Below are 24,667 nucleotides of genomic sequence, written 5' to 3'. Positions count from 1 at the left end.
CCTCTGATCACACGGGCCAATAGTGTATTTAATGTTGTAATTCAGGTTTTGGAAGATTGGTCTTTAGTTGCACAATAAGAATTAAGGTCCTCTTATGGTCCATTTTTATGAGAAACTTTGTATGATTTTAGAGGTTTGTGATATGTTGTACTGTAGCATCCATCCATGTTCAAGTTGTTTGCATTAAATCATAATCCATGTTTTGTGTAGTCTAGTTATCTGCTTGATTCTGTTTTATCTAGCCTCTCCTTTGGTTGCTTTTCCTCCATTCTGCATTGATATACATTATTTTGCACATATCTTACCCCATTGTCACCTTAAATGGAGTGGGAAACTATTCTCAAAATGGGATGTGTATCAGATAATAAGAATAGCAGTTATAAATTTCCAGGAAAGAAGGCGTGCGTCTATTCAATTAGTGATAGTATAATTAGCATATTGTGTGTATTCAATTAGTGTTATCAAGCTGGCTAGTCTTATACTCTACGTACAAGCTTTCAGTTATGTAACAGGTTTGAACCAATGCTATTATTTATGGTAAGTGAATCCAATCAATTTACATGGTGTTTCTTTGAACAAATGCTATTATTTACGGTAAGTGAATCCAATCAATTTACATGGTTAAGTCACTCTTAAACTATAACCAGTAGTTACACATCCTCTTTGTTGTTTATAACGAAGTTGGGATAAGTCACTCTTAAACTATAACCAGTAGTTACACATCCTCTTTGTTGTTTATAACGAAGTTGGGATTGTCTAGAAATGCCCAAACGAAGTGAATGATAAAAGAATAATTGAAGTCGAAATGGGTTTTTATAGGAATCAAGAGGGTTGTTATAGGAATTAAGACCATGATAGCTACTAATACCCATCCAGAAACCAACTATTTGACGAAGGGTTTACAAGAAAAAGTTAAAGAGTCTCACTCTAGATCTGGGAATATACTCTAGATCTGGGAATATTGAAGATTCTTCCGAAACTCCATGGTCAACTCCGGTTTCTTTTCTACAAGTCTGCATGTAATAAAACTGAGCTCTGCTTTTCTTGGGTGGCAAGTGATGGTCTCTGTTATGTTTGCAACTTTATTATTATTGGAGTCTATTGGAGGTTTTCCAATTTCTGCTAAAGCTGTATGAATTTTTATGTCTTTCTAGGTAATAATTGGCTCACAAGAACTCAAGGAAAACCATGCTATTGAGCAAATTGTGGAGATTGTTTCTGAACATGAGAAGTATACAAGGTGCAGTTTATCCTTCCTAGGTGTTGTTTATAGTATATACTGACTATCGTTTTTCTTTTTAGCTTTGAAAATGCACCCATGAATTAGGACATTTCTCTTTCAGGTTAATACATCTCTTAGAGGAGATCATGGATGGTAGCCGCTTGCTTATCATTTTGGAAACTAAAAAAGGATGTGACCAAGTTACTAGGAAACTTCGTATGGATGGATGGCCAGCACTATTAATTCATGGAGATAAAATCCAAGCTGAGAGGGACTAGATCTTATCAGAATTTAAGGCTGGAAAGAGCCCTATTATGACGATGTTGCTGCACGAGGCTTGGGTATGTAGAAATTGATGCATTAAAGAATCGAAAGTTCACTTTTTGTACACCAGAATGTTTACAAGGTTGTTTTTTATTACCTATTCACGGTTCATCTCTTTATTTTTTAGAATAGAGGAGGTTGATTATAGGATCAACTATGTAGATTCTAAACTTCTTGCCTTTAGCTCCAGGAGCTGAATTGACATGTTATTGGGGATTAGAACTGAAATTATTTGATATTTTCAGTGGGCTGATCGTTACAAGTTGGGTGGAGGGGTGCAGAAATAATGCATTGATTGAAATTTAGGGGGTTGATTTTTTCAAGTTGGGGATTCTGGGCTGCTAGTGGTTATTCTGAAGCATGGATTGTAGCTTGGCGGCGGTTGAATACAACTCCTATGTTTGATGGCAGGGAACCTCGTTGCCGCCGCCATTGCTCTGGTCCAAATTTATGGAGCTGGCTTTCTAGTGCAACTTGATTGGCTTTTGTAGCATGTGACCTTTCTCCCGTACGTGGCAGATTTTGTTGTATCCTACTGTCAGATGGCAAGCTTTTCTTGGACTGTGTAATAGGAATTGCATTATTGAAGCATGGTTTCTTATTTCATGGTTATTGTTCTATGCTTTTGTCTTGCATATGGACATTTCATTAGGGCCATACCTATATCACCCAATTGGATCTACTTGCGAAACATAGAAAGCCAATACTATTAAATCAGGCCTGTAGTCTGAGAGTTCATTTATGCATCAGGTATATTCGTATGTTGGTTGCAGGGATAGAATATACTACATATATTGCCAAATATAACATTTTTCTTCTTAGTAATAGAGAGAGATGACCTATTTTCCATTTGGTGATCGTTATTGGTGCTTCTTTTACTTACAAGATAGAGATGCTTGCAATCCTCTCTTATTCTATATATGCATGTATCATGCATTCACATTGATTATTTTTGGGCATCAATTATATCCATGTAATTCTTTTCTTCCTCCTGGCATAATGTTTTGGGTATGAACTGTAATTGACAATCTTGTACAAATAAGATCGAGTTCTTGAATTGCATTAATTAGTCATGTGTACTTGTACAACTAAGATGATATGCTTAGGCCCTCTTATTATATTTTGATTACAAGTCCAGTTTGATCTTTTGACACATTCTCTGTTCCATCAGACAATATCGATTTTACGTATTGTTTTAAAATTTCATATCATTAATCATCTCATTTTTTTCCACCTGTCAGGTCGTCAAATGATAGAGCATACAAAGAGGATAGTTGAAGAAAGGTTCACAATAGTTGGTGGTTACCAATACAATGTCAAGGTGGGCTATTATTTAGCAACTAAAGGCATTTGTAACCTTTGAACTGGATCAGCAATGACGGGAAGTACACTTGTTGTATTGGTGATAGTCCAAGTTCTTGAAATCATAATGGGTGATCTGATCCTAACCAAGATTTCTACTGTAAATCTTGATATTATATTTTTATATTTGAATCTAGGTTGTATATGGAGATACAGATTCAATTATGATACAGTCTGGTGTACCAAATATAGAAAAGGCCATGACGCTAGGGAGGGAAGCCTCAGATTATATTAGTGGTACATTTACAAAGGTACAATGTCAAGAATTTTAAATATCTGTGAAGCCTCTAGAGTTGTTAATGATGTTTTTGTAGGGATGAATGTTTTAATATCACCTTCCTTTTTAAAACTAATCTTCTTTTGACATTCCACTTCCATGAGATCTTTGTAAATATGCACAGGATAAGATGATCAATTATGCTTTTCTGTGGCTTATCTGCATCTGTTTGGTGCATCTTTGGCATCTAATCAGTGCGTTATTTAACATATTCTTTTATGCAGCCTATTAAACTAGAATTTGAAAAAATATACTACCCATACTTGTTGATCAGCAAGAAAAGATATGCTGGATTGTTGTGGACAAAGCCAGATGCTTATAACAAAATGGATACTAAAGGTGACAAACCTGATCTTTCTGTTTCAAAGACAGGCCTTAGTGTTTGTGAAGGCTCAAAATGCTCTTAGAAAATAATTTATTTGATGCCTTCTTAATTATTAAATATTCCTGATCTTTTAAATATTCCATATCAACAGGAATTGAAACAGTGCGAAGGGACAATTGCCTACTAGTGAAGAACTTGGTTACAGAGTGCCTTCGCAAAATACTCATTAATCGTGACATACTTGGTGCAGTGCAGTATGTCAAGAACACTATTTCTGACTTGTTAATGAACATAATGGATTTGTCACTTTTGGCGATAACTAAGGAGAGAACAACGAATCCTTCTGCATGTTTATGACCAAATTTGTTTGACCATTTGTTGCTTTTGAAATGGAGAAAATATGATAAGGGGGAAGAGGAGATTTACATTGCGAGCAAGTCACTTATTACATATTCCTGGTTTCAAGTGTTAGAAATATATACTATATACCTACTTCGGGACATTTCACATGATTTTACAACTTTTAACTTTACTTGAATTCTCATAAAATCGTGAATTTTTCAAATAGCTCTTTAACTTATTTGCCTCCATTTAGATTATTATTCTTTTGATATACATGTAATTACATTTGGCTTTGGAAAATGAACCTATTTTACATTGTATTCCATTTTCTTCGTTATATATATATGAATTTGAGGTCTTCGTTTTTACAGATTTGAAAGGCTGTCAAGGAGGTCATGACTGCTTAGGTACAGAAGGTGTGCTTCGAGTAAGCCTGGGCTGCTTTGTATCCAATTTTATAATTTATATGCCTTACAAGTTGTTTGGCTTTTAAACAGGTTGGATACCAGATTCTAATTTCGTGTCATGAGCTTTTTAAGTTTGAAGTGGCATCATGTCTTTCACAGAAGGTAAATCCGGATCAGTATAAAGGTCTAAATTTTCATGCAGAACTAACCACCCATTGGTTACAAACCAGATTATCTCTGGGGGCTTTAACATGCAAGTTGCCTTGGCAATTTTCAAATGCATAACCATGGCAACATAACTTACATAAAATCATATCCGCGTATCAATGCCATTTGACTATAAGTTGCACATGCGTCTCGGGAACTTCGTGCGATGTCAAGCATGTTATTTTCCCCAACAGTTTTGGACCATAGTGATAGGCCTCTGGAGTCTGAACTGTTTACCTTAACATCACCTCAGATATTTTATTTCGCTATGTTTCTTACAACAGTTGGAACTATGAAGTTGCATGAATGTCGTGATTCGTGGCATTCAGGATGGTGGCCCTTGAAGAGCCTTATGTGGATTGCTCTGATGGTGATCCCCTTTTTTATTCCATCTGCATTTATTCAATTCTATAGTGAGTTTACTTAAAATGTTTCTCAACAATCTATTTCAATACCAAATCTGGTTCAAATTACCAATTTTTACTCTGTTTCTACTTAAATTAGACAGGTTTCATGACTTTGTGGCAAATTGCAATTAGACATTAAAATTGTCCAAACATGGACTTCATAAAATGACATATCATAAACTAACGTCTTTGTAACTATTGATGCGGGTGAAGTTGCTAGATTTGGTGCCGGGTATGCTTCTCTTCTTTCACATTTTTTGGATACAATGTGCCTTTTAAGTACACAAACAATTTGCTTGGATAAATTAACTTCTAGAGAATCAATTTTACATTTGTTGATTTGTAGAAAATAGTTGATGACGAATCCAGGGGTGGGGGTTGGTGATATGTTCACGCAATGTTTCACTAGTTCAGTGATATCTAACAGATCCCCCGTATAGAAATCACCTACGTCATCAAAATGTCTCCCTACATTCTGTACTTGGAAGGGATTCAGTCAATATTTACTGCTAGCAATGGGAGGAAGAAGTGTCAAGGGAGGCTCTTATACAATTGAAGAGAATCAAAACATGACAATATATAATATATCTGCATTTTTAATCTCATCCTAAGAAAAATTGATTACTGTTTAACTGCAGCAGAAATAGATTTTGTTGAGTCAGGGTCTGACAAAGACTAGAGATGACTATGTAGTCAAGGCAGCACACGTGGAACTAGCTGAGCACATGCGAAAGGTAAATACTGGAAATAACTTCTTAGAAAAAGTATAATGAATGGTTCAATGCCTTCTGGTTCCATTTCAATCCTATCTCTCTATTTTTATTACTGCAGTGCATCTAAAGACTCTTGTAATATTTTGCTTTTTATTGACAATGAGTCCATTGTTGGATTTTTTAAATTGATGTCCGGTTTTAAAGCCAAGTTGCCCCTGGTTTACAGAGGGATGCTGCAACTGCTCCAATTGTGGGTGATCGTATTCCATATGTCATTATAAAGGCTGCAAAAGGTGCCAAGGTAATAATTAACCCCTTCTGTGCTCAGCATAAGTCTCGATATTGCACTAAAAAATGGTCATTTTAATTATTTTGTTATGTTTTATTTGGAGGCATAATTTACAGAGGGATTATGGATATAATGACTAATGTGTTTACTTGGGCTCAAGCATATGAGAAATTTGAGGATCCAATTTACGTACTGGAGAATAACATCCCTATTGATCCACAATATTATCTGGAGAATCAACTGAGCAAGGTGAAATACCAAAGCATCATCACTTGCAGTTTATGCTCTTTTTGAAAATTTCACCAGTGTTTCAAATATATCTTGATAGATAGTAATTATTTCCAGCTAAGTGTTTTTTATTAGTGCCTGTTTTTGCTCTGTAGCTGTTATTGAGAATATTTGAGCCCATTTTGAAGAATGCAAGCAAGGATCTTCTTCGTGGTAGTCACACACGAGTAGTTTCCATATCAACTCCTTCAAATAGTGGAATTATGAAATTTGCCAAGAAACAACTCAGTTGTATTGGTTGTAAAACACCTATCAGGTATTTAGTTAATACAAGTAGAGGGTGTCCTGAATGTGGTTTCCTTGCTTATAGTAGTGCGCAATTGAGAGTAACTATTATTTCAGTTTGGCACTTTAGAAAGCTACTAGGGTTCATCTTTTTGATGTGGAAAAATCTACGAGGTTGCATGATTCCATGCCTGCTCTCCTTGTAAGAAGTTGTCTAGCTTTCTTATAATAAGAATGTTTGGTTAGGTTGCTTCATACTGAAATTCATGATGTTACCTGATTTCATGTTGCCATTGCATCAAAGCAGATCAGACACTTTGTTCACATTGCAAAGGAAGAGAAGCATAATTGTATTAGAAAACAGTTGCAAATGGTAAGCTGGTATTCTAATACCATTACTCTTTATTTAAAGAATTTAAAGTAGGCCTTGTGTCTATTGTTCTCACCTAGATTTTCTATCATATGACACTAATATTTGATCAATGTCACTGAGGGAATTAGAAATGCTCTTTGGTAAACTATGGACACAATGTTAGCGGTGCCAAGGCTCTCTGCACCAAGATGTTCTTTGCACAAGGTTTTTGAATGCTATATTTCAAGTACTAAATTTTCATAACATGATTTAAATTTACATTATGGATGTATTTTGTAACATTTGTGTGATCATGCATTTGTTTTTAATTAATAGGATTTTTTTTTTAAATTTTTACAATTACTATCTCTTTTATACTTACATTGATGTCCTATCCTTATTGCAGTCGTGACTGCCCAATATTTTATCGTAGGAAGAAAGCTCAGAAAGACCTAACTGAAGCAGAGGTGCAACTAGAGCGCTGGCAGTTTTGAGGATGCTGCCTGTGTAGCTTGTAATTTTTTGTATTATCGAATATTTTTGTTTTCCTGAATTTTCTCTGGTGTATGTTTCTCTGATTTAATGGACCAGGGAATTTATTTGGTCCCTGAATCAGGATGAGCATGGTTTATTTATTGTACAGTAATTGTCAAGTCCTTGTTATTTAATGTTAACCAGTTCGATATATCTTTTCTCCTTGCAAATGAGATGGAGAAAAAGTCAAAATAGATACATACTTCCCAAGGCACACCCTATAAATGCAATGTGCACGCATATCCCAAATTTTAGGAGAGCACACACTATAAAACATAGATCTGCAGGCTTACATATGTATATCCAGACATGCATATAGTTGAATGGATGGATGGATGGATAGGTAGATAGAGATGGATACACAGATAGATTGGTAGGAGCATTGCAACTACAGTGTTCACTACTAAAATGACTGGAAATAACATGACAAATTTTACAGTTTTATTATTCGAAGAGTATCTTCTACGTTTAAACAGTATCATTGAGAGTGAACACTGCAAGGATGCATATGATGGATTGAGGATAGTGGAACTCAAGTTTAGATCACCATATCTGCGATGCGCTGACTTTGAAGTTATTTCATTGGCTGTCATGCGACTGTTGATTAAGTACGCTTATAATACCAGTTTTGCATATGGGAAATTTACCATTGGTTATGTGATTAAAGTCCCTACAGGGGATCTTTCATTTACCGTCACTAAAACAACTATTTCTTTAAATGATTCTCATGGGAATGCTGTTCCAAACATGGATGTCTTTAACATGATCATGAAAGTGGTTATGAAAGTTGTCGAGGATTATGAAAAGGAAGTTATCTCAGGGTTATTCCTTCGCTTGTATATTTCAGGGATGCAGGACAAGGAGGTCACTCTTAGCGAGGATGAAATTAATTCCCAACTTAGGGAATTAATTAATTCTGGCATAGTGGGTGGAGAACCACAAGCAATGAAATCTATGGTTAGGAAACCTCATTATCCCAATTATGTAACAACACTCCCAACTAGGCGTAAGGACATGAAACCTTTCATTGTTGCCGATACAAAGACTATTCTTGTCAATGATGTTCATGTCCCTTACGCAGTCGATTACTTAATTGTATACCCTCGTAATGATATTGCAGCCATGCCTGATTATGCTACTCAAATATTTTTCAGTGAGGATTCTGCCTTCATCATGCCTGAATTTGAAGAAAGAAGTCATAACATGTTATCACAATTTCTAATGCACTTAGGTTTAGTTGCTGAGAGAAGGAATATTAACACTGTTTACTTCCATACCTTATCTCGGTTCGATGGTATTTTATTGTTGAAGTATTATGCTTCTCATGAAGTATTTTGAGCAGATTTATTTTTTTTAAATAATTTTTGGCAGGAGCAAATCCGAGACAATAGTTTGAGTAGATTTTTTTTTTTTTAAATAATTTCTTTTATTGTCTCTAGAGAGATAATAGTTTGAATTATGGACATTTATTTTTTTTAAATAATTTTTTATATTGTCTCTAGAGAGACAATAGTTTGAATTATGGACATTTATTTATTTTTAAATAGTTTTTTATATTGTCTCTAGAGAGACAATAGTTTGAATTATGGACATTTATTTTTTTTTAAATAGTTTTTTTATTGTCTCTAGAGAGACAATAGTTTGAATTATGGACATTTATTTTATTTATTTTAATTTTTTATATTGTCTCTAGAGAGACAATAGTTTGAATTATGGAATTGTCTCTAAAAAGACAAAAATGTAATTGTCTCTAAAGAGACACAAATGAAATTGTCTCTAGAGAGACAAATCAAATTGTCTTTATAGAGACAATAATAATATGTGTTCTATATTGTCTTTAAAGAGAAAAATTTTGAGACATTATATTTTCAGACACCCGCTTAGAGTCAATATTTAAGACAATACACAAGTTTCATTTTGTCTTAAGTTAAGACAATTGACTCAAATATTGTCTTAAAACCCCCCTACATGTAGTAGTGAGCACTGATGATAATCTAAAGAAAGTGTAGCTGGTCACAACGCTGTAGGATAGGGCATTGACTTGCTATATCAAGTTCTGTCAAGAAATACCTGGCGCGGCATTGGCAGAGACTCCGCAAGAATTGAACATTGAGTTTAAGAAGCCTAAGTCTCAAGCGTAGTCTGTTACAAAGTTTAGGGAGATAAAAAATTGGTAAATGAAACCTCGTGGGATTTTGATCAATGTTTGATCCTGCAGGCTAATATGAACATCACGTATGATCAACACATATATTGGTACATCACTTCGTTGTTTCCTCACCTAAGATTACCATTATCACAAAATAATATGGGAACAAAAGAAGAAGCTGTGGAAATCACGATGAGGTTGGAAGCCTCGCCAATACAAGATACAAACATTGGAGTACAACAGATTCACTCACAACTGACAAGTCTGCACATGGAGTTGTAGAGCTTAGAAACAGGAAAGGAGGCCCAGCCTGTGGTGTGCACTGATGTTTGGTGCTTGAAATGCAAGGGCCACGATCGCGATAAGGACCATTGCCCAGTTATCAAAAGTATCTTATTGGGGAAGGATCTATCCCCATAAAGCTAGAAAATAGTGTTGGACCAAGAACAGGAGTACCATTGTCAAATAGCTAGGAAGCATGCAACTGATAATTGTCACCTCTTGCGGAAGTTTGTTCAAACACACAACAATTTTTTTGTACCTTTTGTAAATCAGTTGGACATGATGAGAAAAATTGCCGAAGCTACGAATTAATGATGTAGCGAAACCCTACCTATCCAATGCACATAGAAAATCGGCCTCAGGATCAGGGCGTGGGTGCATTGTGTAGAGGATTCCAAGGTCATGGAAGAGGAAGACTAGGAGGGGCTGGCAGAGGTCATGGACAAGTTATTTTTTTTAACCATGGCAAAGCTGGACATTTTGGATGCAATTGTTAGAACCCAACACATCTATCTTGTCAATATTGCAGACAATTCAATCATGTAATAGAATATTGTCTAGTGCTGATTGCCAAGATGTAGGAGACAAAGACACAAAAACCTACGCAGAACATCCAGATGATGAGGGTGGAGCCTTGTGAAGAGTGTCAAAGTATTAATACGTGAGGCACAGTGGTATGGATATAGGAGAAGATAAAGGAAAGCAACCAGAAACTGAGGGATGGATGTACCATGATGCTGAAGAGGAAGTTCGGTTTGAACTCAACCAAGCTAAAGAAACTTTCATGGAAGCTAAGAAGAAATTTGTTGAGGATTCTACATCTGGGAGTCAGGAAAAACCAGTTGGAAATAGTGAAGTTCAAGATGTGGATCCTTTGCTATTAGCCACTTTTCTCAAAACTTGTATGAAGCTGTTAAGGGATCATAAGGTGGTAGAAGGGATCTAGGAGCTTATTGACAATTATATAGGAAAAATTAACATCCCTTCAGAACAATGCGCTATAAGGAAATTAGGTAAACACAAGAAATGGACCAGGTGCGATATGAGGCTAACTGTGTAGATCGGGGAGTATGAAATGGACCAAGTCATCTTGGATTTGGGTTATGATGTGAATGTACTATCAAAGTAGATATGGGAAAGGATGAGGAGGCATGCGCTACAATGGTATCCTATATAGCTTCACATGGCCAATCACTAGAAGATCATTCCTAAGGGGTGCATGTATGGGGTAACAGTGGACATTGAAGGATTGAGTGCGTTGACTGACTTTGAGGTAATTGAAATAGTGGATGGCGCCAATCCTTACCCTATGCTACAAGGAATTGGTCGGGCCTTCAACATGGATGTGATGATTAATCTGAAGAAGTGAAGGATGATATTCGAGAAGAAGGCGATCAGGGTTATTATTCTACTGGACCCTGCTAAAGGAGTGTGCTACACTGAACCGGTCTGCGACTATGAGGAGGATGATGATGTAGATAAGATATACATGATAATTGTACACAATGAAGATTGGATCAATCCCACTACAGATGGGTGGATCATGTGGGATAGAGACAATTCCTGTACCTCAGACTTAGATGAAGAGCTCAAATACTAGCAGAATCAGTTGCATGAAGTCTCTACGCTATGTTGCAATATGATGACCAAATTGTTTTGGTGTGTATCGACAGAGGTAAGAAATATCTTGCATTATGATGGCTTAAATGATGTTAATATCTTTATGATTTTGAAAGGGAGGTGCCCAAGGAACATCGATTTCTAGTACTTGAATTGGCACTGCGTGTTGTGCCTGTCCATGGGTGGGGTACGCATAAGGAAAGATTCGCTAGATGGAAGGAATACAAGCGAGTGATGAAGCTAAGGTTTGGATACGCTAAGACCTGGATGATCAAGAAATGTAGAGGAAGGGATGATTCATGCAAGCACTTGGAGTGGTGGACTAAAGCTTGGGGAGAAGAGCTAGAACCAGAATGCATACCTATATTCTGTCATATGCTCGATACTATCGCAATGCACTGGTATTTCGAAATAGAGCTATGCCATGGGACAACTGAACGGGACATCTTGATGGAGAGCTTCTTATTAACTTTTAACTTTGATGATGGATTCAAATGAATTGAGGAAGTTCTCAAGGAAATTGAGGTGGTTATCTTTAGAATGCCTAAAGAGTCGGTAGAATGGGTTCAACTGGACTGGAGTACGCAGCTACGCCATGCATTAGAATGCTACAATGTGACTGTAGAAGAAGAAGAAGATGATATTTGAAAAATCAATATTCGAGAGACTGAAGGATAGGGTGAGGTTGAAAGACCTAAAGAAGAGAACCCTGATATAGTAGGACCTTTGAAGACCAGTCAAGTAAACATTGGATCTGACACACAACCTAAGTTTGCAAATATAGGTGATTATTGGGATGAACATATAATTGATAAAGTTGTGGAGCTGTTGCACGAATACCAGGACTTGTTTCCTATCATGTTCTCGGACCTGAAGGGAATAGTAGGGGATTTGGGAATGATGAAGATCACTTTAAAGCCTGATGCAAAGCCCGTGAAATAGAGACCTTACTGGATGAATCCAAAGTATAAGGAAAGGTGGGAAAAAATATAAACAAAAAGTTGCAAGCAAGAATTATTGAGGTAGTAGAAGAATCTAATTGGGTAAGCCCTATGGTATTTCAAGAGAAGAAGCAGCAGCGTGAAATCAAAATATGCGTAGACCTGGGGAAGCTTAATGATGCATGCGTTCATAACCCATTTCCAACACCATTTACGAACGAAGATTTGGAGAATGTTGGAGGGCAGGAAGATTATTCATTCACTGATGGGTTCTAAAGGTACCATTAGATTAAGATTAGTGCCATAGGATCACAGCAAGATAACCTTCGTGACGAAATGGGGATGTTTCCAATATAAGGTGATCCCATTCAGGCTGAAGAATGTGGCCATGATATTTCCAAGAATTTTAATTGCAACATTAATTAATCCATCCATAAATTCTTAGAAGAATGTTTTGATGATTGGACTATGTTTGGGTTGGTAAAATGCCATGTTGCAATTATGCGCCTCATGTTGGATACTTATCACAGATACCAAATTGCTCTAAATTTGAAGAAGCACATCTTTTGCATGTCTTATGGGATATTTCTAGGTCATGTGGTATGCAAGCAAGGATTGATGGTAGATACTACAAAAATAGTAGTGATTGTCCATTTAGAAGCTCCGAGGAATGTAAAACAGTTGCGTCCAACATTGGGGCACACAAGTTACTATAGAAAGTTCATCAAAGCTTATGCACAGATAATCACGTCGATGGAGAAATTATTGAAGAAGGACACGACCTTCCACTGGAAGGAAGAGTGTCAATGCAGTTAAGATGAATTAAATGAAAAGATGGTAACTGTGCCTATTTTGGTGTTTCCCAACTGGAAGAAAGAGTTCAATGTGCATGTGGATGCCTCTTGTATTGCATTGGGTGCGGTATTCACCCAACTAGGTGAAGGTGAGATAGATCACCCTATAGCCTTCACGAGCTAGAAACTATCAAAGGCTAAGAAGAATTATTCAAATACTGAGCATGAAGGATTGGAGATGGTCTACACACTATAGAATTTTTGAAATTATTTTTTGGGCGCACATTTCAAAATGTATATAGATCACTTCACTCTCAAGTACCTAGTCAACAAGCCTGTGTTGGGACGGAAGATCTGTAGGTGGTTATTACTGTTTCAGGAGTATGACTTTTAGGTGATTGTGAAACTAGGATGGTTAAATGCGGTACCAGATCATCTATTCAAAATTGAGATAGGAGAAGAACCAACTAGTTTGGAAGAAGGGTTGTCGGATACACAACTCTTTGTTGTATGGGTCGCAGATGATCACTTTGCTGATATAATTTAGTTTCTAACTACTGGAACAACCCTGGAAGGATATTATACTCAGTAGAATAAGGAATTGGTGGTCCGCGAAACTAACTTTTCTGTGATTTCCGGACACTTATATAACATGGGTACTGATGAAATACCGTACCAATACATTCAGAGTTTGAATGATCTAGTATCCTTGCCAAAGCACATGGAGTGGTAGGAGGACACTATGCAGGTGGAGCGACTGCGCAAAAGATTCTGCATGCAAGATTATGGTGGCAAACACTAAAAAAGGATTCTAAGGCATATTGCAAGGCATATGATGCATGTCAGAGGACAGGAAAACCATCGCGAAGGGATGAATTTCCCTTGAATCCTCAGACATCATTATAGGTGTTTGACAAATGGGTTATTGACTTTGTGGGGCTGATACAACCCCCAGGGAAAATACTGATGCGTAGTATATTATTACTGCGAATGAATACTAGACAAGGTGGGTAGAAGCACAACTGGTGAAGGACTGTAGCACCACTACAGCCGCGAAGTTCTTATTTGAGTATGTCTTGACAAGGTTTGGGTGTCCTAAGATACTGATGAGTGGCAAGGGTATGCACTTTATGAATCAAACTATTTCTGTGATGCTCGAAGAATTTAAAGTCTATCATCAAAAGAGTATGACCTATTATCCTCAGGAAAATGGCATGGTTGAAGCATTTAAAAAAATCTTGGAGAATGCATTGACGAAGGTCTGAAATGTGTAGAGAAACGACTTGTATGTGCGCATACTAGCGATCATATGGGCATATAGGATGATGTGTAAGAAGTTAACTGGAAAAAACCCATGCAGATTGGTCTATGGGATAGAGGCCATGATGCCTATGGAATGTATTATGTTGAGTTTCCAAACTACAACATCGATTGATATGGCAGACCACGCGACTATGAAGAAGCGCCTCACGCAGTTGATGGAATCAGAAGAAGACCAACATATTAAGTTGTGCACTTTCAAGGTGAATGATTTAGTGCTACTATATGATAGCAAGTTTACGAAGTTCCCTGGGAAGTTTCAAATGCACTGGTTGGGGCCCTATGTACTCAAGGAAATTACAGATGGTGGCGCGGTTCAGCTTGCAAAGCTGAATAGAGAAATATTTATTGGAAAAGTCAATGGGAGTCAACTGAAGTTATATCAAGGGGATCCTACCCCTGTGCAATGACTACATGGTAGTAGGACAATCTTAATACTCCAGGAAGCTGCAAGGAAGTACGGTACTATAAACTTCACTTCTTGAAGAATGGGAAAATTAAGTAAGGGGGTTGCATGAGGGAACTCAGAAGTGCGCCAGGAGGAGTTGTGCCATGGAGGATGGTGTTGTGTAGATGAGTCTAAAAATAGCCATTGGATACATTGTAGCTGATTGGATGGTTAAAATCCTATTAGGATGAGTAGGTAGGCTACATTTATGGCGCAAATATTTGGAAATCTGCCACCAAAGAAGCATTTATGAGCAGAAATTTGAGGGAACAATTGGATTTGAATTCAAAATTACCTATAAATCTGGAATTTTGGACTCCAGTAGAGAACTTTGCCTTCTAAAAATTATTTGTAAGCTCTATTGTATTAAACCTATGAACCAAGAATATTGGGAGGTACTTCTATCATAGTAGCCTGAGTGGAACCGTGAGCTCATATTTGAGAAAATGACAGCAATTAACCCCACAGAAGTCGCCATCTCTGAAGTCGCTATCTCTGAAGACACTGTCTTTGATGTCACAGCCCTTGAAATTGTGTCGGAAATGGAAGCTACACCATCTGTTCCTATGACACTGAGGTCGCCTAGGCCTAAACCATCCACTGCTAAGGAGAAGCAAAAGAAACCATGGGTTGCACCAGTGAGATAGTCACCAAGAAAGAACCCTACAGAAGTTCGGCAGAAAGGGAAGAGGGAGAAAGCAAAATAGCCATATGAACCCCTAGATCTAGATGAAGAGGAGCTTCATGACGGAGTTGAAGAGTTGGATATTGAGGAGGTGAGCCTATCACTAGGTTCCCAGATTATATCCCTCCATGAAAGAGAAAAGCGAAGGTACCCAAGGATCAGGATTTGGGCAAGTTTATGGTCTCTACACTACTATTACCAGAGAAAGTTCCATTTGAAGGAGTGCAATTAGGATGCATTCATGCACTCAAAATGGAGGAATGGGATCTAGTTGGTCATGAGAAATTCTTGCACTTGGTGACAAACAAATATTTGGTGAATATTTACTATGAGGAGACCAGAGTCACGCAACTGGAGACGATGAAGTGGGTCGCAAGGGTTGAAAAAGCCGAGTTGCTGAGTATGTTGTGGGTGCCACACTATAGCCAAACAATTATCAACGTGGTGTGTGTACGCCAATTGCTTACACTGGTGCATGATGGGTGTCTCTGGTTGGGAGAGCCCATCCCTATCATAGATATATTTTTATCCATCATATCGCAAGGTTTCTCTACCAAGGATTTTGGAGGAAAAAGTCAAGAGAAATAAATTGTGAACAAAATGAAGCGCGAGTATGTCTTAGTGAAGAAGTCTCTCGTATACTCTATCCATTCTATCACCTACAGGGTAGTGTAGTTTGCTGCCTAGATATTGGCTTGCAAGATTATGAGAACGTGTCATGCAGATGAGGTGTTGATGCTAGTCATTTCCTTGGCTGCACAATGCACGAAGGAGGTACAATACAATTGGGTGCAGTACCTCTGCAATGAGTTCTTATTGAATTTTCATGAAGCATAGGATGACGACAAGGCATTCCGTTATGCCTAGTTGATGTTATTGATTGCCCTCGTCATGTGGAGGCTCCTAGAGGATAGCCAATTCCCTAAAAAAGATGACGATTTACCAAGGTAGCAAAGTTCGCTTCACTATGGTCAACGAAGGACCGAAAGGTCATGGAGATGAAAGTATTCTGGCTGTTGGTCGAAATGGACCTTTGCACTGTGATCAACTAGAGGCTAAGGTTGTCACCAACATTGCTTAGAAAATTGGAGTCCTACATGGAGTTTAATGAATATTTTCATAATGTATCCATCTGTGTGAGGCGAGACCCTAAGAAAGTATGGTACAAGTTACCATACCTAGTAATGGACGTAGAGGTATAGGAAGTCATAGAAAAATGGCCAGTTGAGTGGAGAAAGACATTAGATCTCGGCGTAGGGACAAGAATGGATGGGGAAAGTTCCCCAACACAGGCCACAACAACGCAGAAGAAAAAGGAAGTTGCACGGGCTATTGCTCGAGAGAAAGAAACGCAGAAAAAGAAAGAAGCTGAGCAGGCTGCAACCTAAGAAAAAGTCAGATAGGAGAAGAAAGAAGTTGTTGATAAGGCAACCACTAAAAAAAGCGCGCCGCTAAGGAATCCGCATAGGAATTTGAGGAATCTTCTTCTCCACATACTGTTGACAAGGAAGGCTCTGAGGAGGAAGGAGGTGGGGGTGAGGAGTAGATCAATCCATTTAAATTGTAGAAATGGACCAAGTAGACGAATTCGAGGCCTAGGAAGAAGGAGAAATCAGACAAGCATGCTCATGCGGATCCAATGTTCCTCACTGAGGGGGACTTGGATGACGTTTTTTATAGACGTTTTTGTGCCTTACAACTATAAGCATGAAATGTCCATAAACCAAGGGATCCTAAGTCCCTAAAAGTGTTGTTCCAGCTCCTAAAGAAACAAGGTCAACAAATTACAACTTCTCCCAGAAGTTCTCCACCAGAAACTGCTCAAAACTAGTCAAATCAGGAGCATTTCAGATGCTCCACTAGCTATCTGCGTTGCAAAACACCCAAATACACTGGCTAGGTGCGTTGCAACGCACTTGAATGCACTACTAGGGTGCATTGAGCGGGAAATGACAAGTGGCAGAGCCATTCCACGAGGTGGAGAGACAATGGAAGCTTCCAGAATCTTCTCCAATGACACTTGCCTCACTAAATTCGACCAGTGATGAGTAAGAGGCTCTCAGTCTCCCAGTGGAAGCAAGAACTGATAGAGAGAAGCCACTAATCAATTCATGAGCTGACTCATCCTCTTTGCATACATCTATATATGGATCCCTCACCAAGAGATCCAGAGGCTGGAATTTTGTACATTGTAGAGAATTGCTGTTGGTTTTGTGATAGATATCAGAGTATTGGGTGATTTATGCTTTTTTGGAGGTGAAGAAGGGATTCTATGCTGGGAGGTTGATGCCGGATCAGGAATCATCGGTTGTAACTCCTCCTGGATCTTCTTGTTTTATCAATAAAACTATTTGAGTTTCTCCTACATGCTTGTATAATCATTGATGTGTGTTATATTTGTATGTTTAGCTTAAATCTAACCCTAAGCTTTTTATGAACATAAATCCATGTCTTTGTGTAGTTTCTTTCTTCTATGAACTTGCAAGTACTTGGTGACGCTGGGCAAGTGAGGGAGCAAATAGCTGGAAGCTGTCAAAGAGAAGAGAGATTGGATCAAAGGACTAGTGCAAGACACAGGTTGGTTCATCCTATTCATCTTCGTTTATAGTTCATAAAGGAGAATACAAGAGTAGTTTTCCCTGTTTGTTTCTGAGGTCTCTGTCACAACCTAGTGGGATAGGGTCGTTCTGAATAAACACTTTTCCCGAAAACAAAATGGCGACTCCGCTGGGGATCGTGTCTAGTTAGTTTGTTTGTGTTTCTATTGTTGTTCATCTCATAAACTTAGGAGTAGCGAATCGAACCGCATTTGCCATTTACAAATGCAAAGTAGAAATCTGCTACTCTAGTCCATTCACTGGATCTGTTTATGGTCTGAACAGTTGATTCACAAATGATCTGATCACCCTTTGTGACAGCTCTTAATCCTCTTGTAAATCAACCCTCTGATTGTGCATTACTGATTGCTTTTACCCGGCCAAAAACCATAGATTAAACTGAAAACCGTGACCCAGAACCCAGAGAGAATTCTCGTTTCTGCTCCAGCGCAGGATCTGTGAAGAGACTCTGCATTTCAGCATAGTTCCCGAGAGGGCTACCTGCGTTGCAATTTAGTTTCTCTGTGTAGCAGGTGCATTTATCAGCCTAGCCCTGCCTAGCTGAGGTTCTTTGCTCATTTTTTCCAGTTTTGCCTCTGATTTTTGCAGCCTATGATCAGTGTCTATGTTTGTTTAAAAGCCCCTTTTCTTTGCCTTAATTCCGCCTCAGTTGTATAAAAGAAACTGTATTTGTTTTTGTGTGTTTGTTACGTCATTTACAGTTTCCCATTGCAAAAGTAAACTAGTCATACTGTCGTCCTTGGATTTAGATCTGTCGTAAGTGTCAATTTTGATCTTAGGAGAAAGTTTATTTGCTGTTGACAGTCAATTACGCTTTTACTTTTGCCTTTGGCTTGAATTTGTGAATTTCTAGTGTCGAAACAAGTGTTTACTTCAAAATCATAAAGTGTCGTAATCGTCTCTACCTTTTGATTTCGAAAAGAAGTTTGTTTGTGTTTTTCACTTGAAAGCGAATTTAAATTTGTACAACAACTTTCTTTTTAGGCATCAATATTAAGAAAGTGAAAAAAAAATACATGCACAAGTGCATTTGCATATTGACAGTTTGTATGGCTTGATTTAGGAAAAGTGCATTTACAGTGTGCTCTTTGCTCTTTGAGAAAAGATTGTGTCTTTCTTTTCCCCTTGTAGCTAGGATTTTCATTGCTGAAAAGAGATAAAAGCTTGCTTATCATCTTTAGATTGCATTTTAGGAATTACATCTACATCTCGTGGTGAACCCAAAAGGAAAACTTCATAAGAAAGATCAACCTAAAATAAATTCAATGAACTTAACAACGCTTTGTAACTTAACGCACAACACTTAGAGGTCTAGGCTAGAGACGTATTCCGACGTTGTAAAGCCTGGTAACTGTTGTCCTCACTGATGGTTGGGTGATTCCTCCACTTTGAGACGATAAGTGACAATATGGACTTGTGCTCCCACGTACCGTCGAGTATATATTGGGAGACCCCTATAGGCATAAAACCTTTATCCATAGGAAGCCATGTCGGCCGCCCTACTAATCGCAATGCACTGAACACAACATTCAGGAAGATTGACTGCCGTACCCTAAAAAGTATTCTGCGGTTTTGCGATTGGTTTGGTACTCCCTCTACCTAGACCTCCAGAGCAGTCCCTTTCATTCCTTTTCAGACTCCTTAACGGAAAAGGTCCATCTGAGCACTTGTCACTTCAGGCTCATTAAAAATCGAAGGAGACTAGAGTCATCTTTGGTTTTTTCTCGACTCTTTAAAACTGAAAAAACAAAGTTGTGTCAAAGAATGTTAAAATTTATTTTAAATGGAATATTCATACCCTTTTCCTACGTTGATCTTTGGGTTGAGAAAATGGAGCCTACCAACCAAGGAGTTCCCCTTGGTGGAAATCCTAGTCCCTTCTCCTCTTGGGGAGTTGTTGGTGTGCCCCATATGGCCACATTGTCGCTTCCAGGACTGACAATTGGCTTGCCAGTATGGCTCTTCTCAACCAATATCGTTCAGAACACCACTATTCCTGAACAATCGAATCAGCAATTAGATGAGTCCAAAGTTACCCACCAGCCTTCTACTTCCTCTAATTCTTCCTCTCCTCCTTCCTCTTCGCTTGACGGGACTGGTAAAGCTAAAAGCCAAGTTCCTAAGGAGAAGAAGGAAAAGAAGAAGAAAGAGAAAAAGAAAAGGAGCCAAAGGCGAATAAGGGAAAACGAGTGTCGTCTAATGAAAATCCACACACAGCACCGACCAGGCCTAAATCGCCATGTGTCATTTGTAGAGGAGACCACTTTCACAGAGATTGTCCTTGCATCCCCCGGATACTAAGGGACTGGTCTCCTCGTTTGCACAATCTGGTGTCATCAACCTCTGGAGATCATGTTGAAAGTACACCGTCGACTAGTGAAAGTGAAACCCCAGGAAAAAAAGGGAAAGCTAGATTTCCCTGTAGACTGTGCGAAGGCGACCATGCCCTCCACCGTTGTCCCTTCTTAGACGAGGCTAAAAGAGTTTTGGATGATCGTCCGGTTTCACCGTTACGACTTCCTCCTGGATATAAAAAACTCTTGCCGAGTCCGTCACTAGTTGAGAACCCAGCTGGCCCGCTCAGGTGGTCGGCTGAAGCACCTATCATTGAAGATAAACCAACTGAATCCATACCAGACGAAAGTCAAAAGGTCGAGGCGGCAGTTGACCCGGTCTTGCCTTCAGAGGTTTTATCTTCGAATGATACAGTCACTGAAGAGAATAAGGATGACACCGTCCAAATTCTCTTCATCAACACAGACTCCGATGAACATGGGGGCAATCCACCCATTCCTTTACCGCAGGAAGGAAGTTCGTCAGAGCCATACCCGGTCGTCTACTCGGTCCCACCTCCAAGCAACCTAGTTGTATCCTTCGACTGGAATCAACTAGGGAGACCCCGTTTGCCAGCAAGCATACCATTCCGAATTATCATTCAAATATATAGAATGGTCATGGCTGGCACCATCATAGATGAGGGGGATTCTGTGAGTATCCTTTCCTCTATTTCTTGGAAAGCGCTTGGTTCGCCATCGCTGTTGCCTAAAATGAGAAATCTGACAGGCTTTGATAAAGGAACCAGTCGACCTTTAGGGATCCTTCCCGATGTGCCCATAACATTGAGAGGGAAGACAGTTCGCATGAATGTCATGGTCGTTCAAGGACCCTTGGATTATAACCTACTCCTTAGACGAGACTATATTTATTGCATGGGAGCCATCGTCTCGTCACTCTTTAGAGTAATGTGTTTTCCGCACGAAGGAAGAGTGGTCAAGCTCGTGGACCAGCTTTTATTTTCCGGATCACGCATAGCAAATAGTCATATACCGTCCCTAAATGGTCTCTTCACGCAAGAAATGTCTCAATTCCCAGTCCGTCCTCCCGATGAGCGCGAGTAATTCGGAGGGATATGACTGAAACCTAGGGGGCATGCGTCCTGGTCTGCTTTGGCAGGAAAACTTCGGGTATAGAGTAGGTTTCCGCGGGAGAATATGACTAGTCTGTACCCCGTTCGTCAGTGGAAGAGGGGTTATTCTAGAATAAGATTCTCTTGTCAAAGTTATGTGAGTTGACAGACAGAGTCACTCACCTTTTTTTATCTCGGTAGACATCGCCAAAGAAGTGTTTTGTTTGCACCGCAAATAGAGCAATCTCTGGGTAGCATGTAAGAGGTAGGCCTCTCCTGGTAGAACAAATGTTTTGTCTGCAAATTGAGGGGTAACTTTGAAACTCTGTTTTATACCTGGGGGCATGCAAACCTTTTGGCATGCAAGCAAGGGGCGGCTATTTATTTTTTAAATTTTTAGGACCTCTAACCCTTTAAACTCGTAGGATTAGTCGTCACCAAACTTGCATAAAGAAAGGATGTGGGGCAAAAATCTAAAAGTTGCCGTTTTTATATGAGACATTCTTATCATATGACTGGATTAATTGAGCAGTGTTTACCGCAAGGTTCAAGCTCGTTAAAAAATAAACCTGGACTGAGCAAATGTTTCCACCCGCGTTTAAGCTCGTTTAAAAAATGAGCTATTCCCCCGGTAAATAACCACCGTGAATGAAACATTTTCAGCCATTAAAGCCTTGGTCGTGTTTGCACCGTCACCTCCACTTTTCCATTGGCCGATCATTCACCTCCATTTGATTGTTTACCCATTTTGAGGAACAGCTGCGAAGAGTGATTTCACTAGCCATCCTTGTGACACTGCCGTGATTGGAAAATTCAAAACCTTACCTGGAATCAACTGCTACCCATTTTATCACTCGTTCCTCAAAAGACGAGTCTTCTTTAAGCTCTTTTCATCTGACTCGTAAAATATGAAAATATTGCCGAGTTTTGGCCTTCCAGCTCGTTAAAGCGACCAGAAGTGCTATCCCTCCTCTAGATTTTAATCTTTTTGGACCTGAGGGATTATTGCACAAAAAGATCGAGTGCTTGTTTTGTTCGGCTCGTTAAAACTATCGAAAACTCATCCCTTCTGTATTGTTTTATACTTTTTTGGACTTGAGGGATTAGATGACGAAAAAGGAACTTTGGAGTTACCTTTACGTAACTTTTCAGACTCTCTAAAAATGAAAAGGACCGAGTTATCTTTGTCGTTAGACTCGTTAAAAAGATTAATAGCGACAAACTTGTCTTTAGACGAGAACGAGTTTCACTATTGCTAGGCTCATTAAAACATAGCGATGGGTTTGGCCGAAGGGAAAATTATAGAACAAGCATATGTTATCCTCCTCAAGCTTGAAAAAAATAAAGAGGTACTGGTCAGCAATGACTGGGGAAAAATTGGGAAGAAAACTCAAAGAAACTTTATTGGTAGCAAGTCACTCTTGAACATGACACTTCCACTCCGTGCCAGAGTCGGGTTGGTATGTTTCATTCACCAGTCACATCACCATGGTCACGCCATGCCATCCACATTTGGAGTAAATGCTACCGATCCATCACATAAGTGTCGCCGACATGTTCAAGAGAAGTCATCCAGAGAAGTCACCCGTGTCCCATCCACTACCATACATTATACTTCATTCCTTCATGACCGCCACCCTGAACCGCATATCACCAGACCGTTTTCACCTCCATCAAAATCATTTGCTCTGTTCCGTGTCATTGATGTGGGATTCTTTAAGGCCCTCCTTTGACGGATCACTTCTTGTCGACATCAGCTCATTATCCAAGAAGTTGATCTAGGAACACCCCTTCAGTACTTTGAAGCTTGCATGCCTCAATGGCAAGTTTCTCACTTCCGGCGACAGGGATACATCAACGACCTTCGACTGAAAGATTTTGCGTGGTGTTCGATGCCAAGTCCTTTATTCACACCACGTGAATTGTACTGCAGTACCTTGAGGGTCATTATCATTATCGGTGATTCCTCTCGCGCTTGTTAACAGTTTACATCATTGACTGGTAATCAAGCGATGTCTTTCCATGTTCGACTTCAAAACATTTCTCACATGGATCGACTTGTACTTAGAGTGAAGATCGGACGAGATTGAAGACCCCAGATCTAGTTTCATCCATCCAGGCTGCAATATATATTCAGGAAAAATAAAGACATTGAAATGTATAGCATTGCAGCACAGATAATCATCCTACCAAAAGGATGATGACTTCATCAGAATCATCAGTCTACCATCAGACGATTGTCTGTCCTATGTACATGAAAATGAATTTATAAAGCTGAGCATGGGAATGCCCGCCTCAGCTAGATCATGAAAACAGTATGAGAATAATGTATTGTATTGTATCTTATTACAGGTCTCCTCCCCAACGTTAGAAGAACTTCGGATCCTCCTAATAAAGCATTTCACCCGATAAACGACCTCATACTTTAGGGGGCAACTGTTATAGAAATTTTTGTGCCTTACAGCTATAAGCATGAAATGTCCATAAACCAAGGGATCCTAAGTCCCTAAAAGTGTTGTTCAAGCTCCTAAAGAAACAAGGTCAACAAATTACAGCTTCTCCCAGAAGTTCTCCACCAGAAACTGCTCAAAACTAGTCAAATCAGGATCATTTCAGATGCTCCACTAGCTAGCTGCGTTGCAAAGCACCCAAATACACTGGCTAGGTGAATTTCAACGCACTTGAATGCACTACCAGGGTGCGTTGAGCGGGAAATGACAAGTGGCAGAGCCATTCCACGAGGTGGAGAGACAATGGAAGCTTCCAGAATCTTCTCCAATGACACTTGCCTCACTGAATTCGACCAGTGATGAGTAAGAGGCTCTCAGTTTCCAAGTGGAAGCAAGAACTGACAGAGAGAAGCCACTAATCAATTCATGAGCTGACTCATCCTCTTTGCATACATCTATATATGGATCCCTCACCAAGAGATCCAGAGGCTGGAATTTTGTACATTGCAGAGAATTGCTGTTGGTTTTGTGATAGATATCAGAGTATTGGGTGATTTATGCTTTGTTGGAGGTGAAGAAGGGATTCTATGCTGGGAGGTTGATGCTGGATCAGGAATCATCGGTTGTAAATCCTCCTGGATCTTCTTGTTTTATCAATAAAACTATTTGAGTTTCTCCTA

At 39.0% G+C, this 24,667-nt stretch overlaps 1 long non-coding RNA gene across 1 annotated transcript; it reads left to right on the top strand.

Moving 5' to 3' along the window:
• Nucleotides 1-6,922: 6,922 nt before the first annotated feature.
• Nucleotides 6,923-7,425, top strand: LOC149258777 (uncharacterized). The gene is made up of 2 exons (XR_016246384.1): nucleotides 6,923-6,965; nucleotides 7,147-7,425. It is a non-coding gene; the product is annotated as an uncharacterized LOC149258777 (long non-coding RNA).
• Nucleotides 7,426-24,667: the final 17,242 nt, after the last annotated feature.

Source organism: Pinus tabuliformis, chromosome 6, assembly GCF_031772625.1.
Source record: "Pinus tabuliformis cultivar Carrire ecotype Pingquan chromosome 6, CPIR1, whole genome shotgun sequence".
NCBI lineage: Eukaryota > Viridiplantae > Streptophyta > Pinopsida > Pinales > Pinaceae > Pinus > Pinus tabuliformis.
The sequence above is the reverse complement of the archived record's forward strand: the minus strand, read 5'-3'. Positions and strand labels throughout refer to the sequence as shown.